Source organism: Trichosurus vulpecula, chromosome 6, assembly GCF_011100635.1.
Source record: "Trichosurus vulpecula isolate mTriVul1 chromosome 6, mTriVul1.pri, whole genome shotgun sequence".
NCBI lineage: Eukaryota > Metazoa > Chordata > Mammalia > Diprotodontia > Phalangeridae > Trichosurus > Trichosurus vulpecula.
This window is the reverse complement of record NC_050578.1, coordinates 67795284-67799692: the sequence shown is the minus strand read 5'-3', so window position 1 is coordinate 67799692 and position 4409 is coordinate 67795284. Positions and strand designations below refer to the sequence as shown.

General features: G+C 39.9%; 1 pseudogene; it reads right to left on the bottom strand.

The window, feature by feature from the left end:
* Nucleotides 1–1313: 1313 nt before the first annotated feature.
* Nucleotides 1314–2371, bottom strand: LOC118853437 (annotated as a pseudogene).
* Nucleotides 2372–4409: the final 2038 nt, after the last annotated feature.

The window sequence follows — 4409 nt, the reverse complement described above, 5'->3', positions numbered from 1 at the left end:
CATGACACTCACATAGTAAGGGGATTTTGTACTGAATTTGAATTGCATATATATCCCTTGTTTTTCCCCCTCATAAGACTCTAAATGATATTTTTGAAGTTGAAATGAAAATTCCTAGAGCTTCCTATGAGTCAAAGACTGTTTCAGACTGAGAAATTGTTTTTGTGAATAATTTAGAACTGAGAAACTAGTAAGAGCTCCCTTTATGATTCAGTTGATTTGCAGAAAAATTTCACTTCCAGTTATTTCTAGATCATGCCAGCTTTTCCTAAAATCATAAGAAAAATGGTATCTGATTCTCTATTGTATGGCCCTGTTAATTGCAGACTTGAGCTTTATTTTTTATTTTTTTATTTTTTGGGAGGCAATCTGGGTTAAGTGACTTGCTCAGGGTCACATAGCTAGTAAGTGTCTGAGGCAGGATTGGAACTCAGGTTCTCCTAACTCCAGGGCTGTTACTCTATCCAAGGCACCACCCAGCTGCCCCAGTCATGAGCTTTAGCATCTGTAAGGTCTGCAGATACTCCTAGGAGAACAAGAGGATGTAGCTCATAGTCTCTGCCAACTGTCAGAATTCTTCGCAAACCTTAAATCCTACTCAGGCAGGGAAGTTTGGGCACTCGGTTACATTACACATTCAAATAATAATTTTTTTTTCTTTAATGTGTGCACTTTTATTTGAACTGATCTTAAGTCAGTGTACAGGTAAAGCTCCTCCCCTCTGCCAAGTACTGGCATCAATCTCATAAAACTTGCACGGAGATTGTAAAGTCTTCATTCATATCTATGTTGGAGGCAGGGAGGGAATTTAGGGGGCCATTCATTCAGGGCTGACAATTAAAAGAAAGGGAACAAGTATTAAGGCGGAAGATACAAAAAGTTTTTTTAAGGGATTACATAATTTGTATGTAAAACAATACTAGTAGCTTCCTCCTTCCCCATCCGAATTTTTGTTACGTAGCTCCTTTGCTCTAGCAGAGGACAGCCTTTACAGAGGCTTGTAGCTCTATGTAACAATGCATTATACCATATTTGGAATGACTCTTTAAAAACAAAACAAAACAAATGTACAATCAGAGTCCTGAAGACACACTGTAGAACTCTGGGGATGTTTGCCTCCAACATAGTTAGACTCCTCATCATCTTCACTGTTCTAGTTTTTAAATCTTGACTTAAACTCCAAAAACAAACAAACAAAAAACCCAAATAAAGCCATGCAATCTCATCTCTTTTTTAGGGCAATTATCATGTCACACTCTTTGACAAATAAATAAATAGATAGGTGAATAAATAAATAAACACAAACAGTCCATTTAGAAGCATTTGTGGTGGACAATGGAGGACTCAGATTCATCATACATCCACATCTCCTGGAAGGTAGAAAGAGATGCCAGGATGGAGCCTCCAATCCAGACATGGTATTTGCGCTCAGGTGGGGCAATGATCTTGATTTTCATTGTGCTGGGAGCTAGGGCTGTAATCTCCTCTGCATCCTGTCAGAAATGCATGGGTACATGGTGGTACCACTAGACAATATACGGTATTGGCATACAAATCCTTACGGATGTCAACATCACACTTCATGATTGAGTTGAAGGTAGTTTTGCAGATTCCACAGAATTTCATACCTAAGAAAGATGGTTGGAAGAGAGCTTCTGGGCTTTAGAACCTCTCGTTGCCAATGGTGATAACCTGATCATCAGAAAGCTCATAGTTCTTTTCCAGAGAGGAACTAGAAGCAGCAGTGGCCATCTCCTGCTCAAAGTCCAAGATAATGTAACACAGCTTATCCTCGATGTCACACATGATTTCTCTCTCAGCTGTAGTAGTGAAGCTGTACCCTCTCTGGGTCAGGATCTTCATGAGGAAATCCACCAGATCCCTGCCCATCAGTTCCAGACAGAGGATGGTGTGGGGAAGGGCATAACCTTCATAGATGGGCACAGTGTGGGTCACTCCATCATCTGAGCCCATTACAATACCAGTGGTATGATCAGAAGCACACAGGGACAGCACAGCCTGGATGGTGATATACATGGCTAGGATGTTGAAGGACTCAAACATAATCTGAGTCATCTTTTCTTTGTTGGCTTTGGGGTTCAGGGGAGCTTCTGTGAACAGTACCGGGTGCTCTTCAGGGGCCACAGGGAGCTCATTGTAGAAAGTATGATGCCAGATCTTCTCTACGTCATCCCAGTTGGTGACAATAAGTTCAATGGGGGTACTTCAGAGTTAGAATATCCCTCTTACTCTGGGCCTCATCCCCCACATAGCTGCCTTTCTGGCCCATATTCACCATCACACCCCAATGTCTGGGGCACCCAACAATGGAAAGGAAAACACCATCTCCTGCAAAGCCAGCTTTGCACATTCCAGAGCCATGGCCAACAACGAGAGTAATAATATCATATATCATCCATGGCAAACTTGGAAGTGGCAAGTTTAAACCCTTAAGAGGGAGAGAAGGTGGTGCAGAACCTGGAGGCAGGGGGAGGCAAGTGCACGCTGGGTAGAAGAGCTCACAGCTCAATATTTTCTTTTTTTAAAAAGAAATGTAATTTCAAACTTAAACTCCAAATAAAATGAACATTTCCATATATACTGTGGAACAGAAGAGAATTGTACAAGAAACTGTAAATCTTTATTATGTAGATCTTGCTGTTATTTTTAAGTACCAAATTGATTTAATAAATAACTTTCAGAGCTGTCTTTCTTGTCTGTGATTCCTTTCGGTGTCCCTTCTGTTCACACTTTTTTTTTAGAAAGAATCCTAATTCTTCCCCTTCCCTTCCTCCACTGAAAAAGGGCAGAAAAATCCTTGTAAACAAATACATATAGTCAAGCAAAACAAATTTCCACGTTGGTCACATGAAAAAATGTTTCTTGTTCTGCTTCTTGAGTCCATTATCTCTGTTAGGAGGTGGGTAGCACCTATAGGTCCTCTGGAATTTAAGCTGGCCATTGCATGGATGAGTTCTTAGTCTTTTCAAACTTGTGAAACAATAATTTTCCTCCACCTTCTTACTGAGTGGAACCAAATGTGTTGCTTATGTCTTCTTTCTAAAATCACAATACAATCACTTGGCTATCTCATGTGCCTTGTTTTCTGATTTCTTCTCAGAAATTTGTTCTTTTAAACTGGTTATTTCTGCTCTTTCAGTAGTCATGAGTATTTCCTGCTTTAGCAGGGATAGGACCCAGTCCTTTGCTGACTTCTTCATCGTGACACTTGGGGTGGTTGGTGGTGGAGATGGGAGAGGGAAGCAGTGCCCATAACACCAGAATTGTATGTGGCAGTTCCTTATCACTTTGTTTGTCTCCTGGCCTTAGGAGTTAATATGCTAAGCTCTGTTCCTGTAGAGCTCAAGGACAGGGATGGGAAATGGTTTCAGAGCCCTCTAATTTTGGTGCTTTGGGGCAAAGCCATGGCCCTGTTTGCCTGGCCCCCGCTATAGCTCTGTTCCTGAGCCCTCCATTAAATCAGTAACGCTGTGTAATGTACATTTTTGCTGATCACTATATAGTTTTATTTTTAATTTATGAAATAAAACAAGCATTTCCATAACATAGTAGAATAAAAAAATGATTGCACATGAAACAGCAAATCTATCATGTACAACTTGCTATTCCTTTTAAATATATAACAAAGTTATCATGTAGATTTCCTTTTCTTTTTCTTTTCTTCCTCTCTCCCTACCCCACCCTAGAGATGGCTATCATTAGACACAAATATGTTTTAATGATGAATTCTTATAAATTCTCTTGAACTTTTTGGTTCATGAAACATAAACAGCCAGACCTAAACTATTTTCTTGGAGACGGCCAAGTAATTTCTTAAACGCCATGTGGAAAACTAGGTAACAAAGCATAGAAGTGGAATAGAAATGAAATCATGCAGTCTCAACCCTCCATAGTGTTTCTTGGTGAATCTAGACTAGGGATTTTAACCAGACCCCTCTGCTTCTCTGCTGGAGAAATGTCCTATCTTTAGGGCAACCTGTGCCTCAGACATCCCGCAAGCTGAACTTGTAAGACTTGTATGTAACATCTGGTACAAATTCAACTGGAACACGATGGAGCAATTGCATAATTTTAATTATAGCTTTGCGAAATAGCAAAATTAATGTTCTATTTTCTCAGGGAGGTGATAGAAAAAAAACCAACTTAATTTTCCTGCCTCCTCTATGAAGGCCATTTGAAATCCTTCCTTTTGTTAAGTCATCTCTTTGTTTCTCATTTCCCAAATACTTCTACCAACCTAATGAGTTTGTTACTTCCTGTGTTACACAAACACTTAGGGAGGGCTACTATTTCCTTTAACTATTTGCTTGTCAAATGTACTGATGGGATGGGAAGATAGACTAGAATATGGTGCCAAACTCAAATAGAAATGTATATCTGCTGGCCAC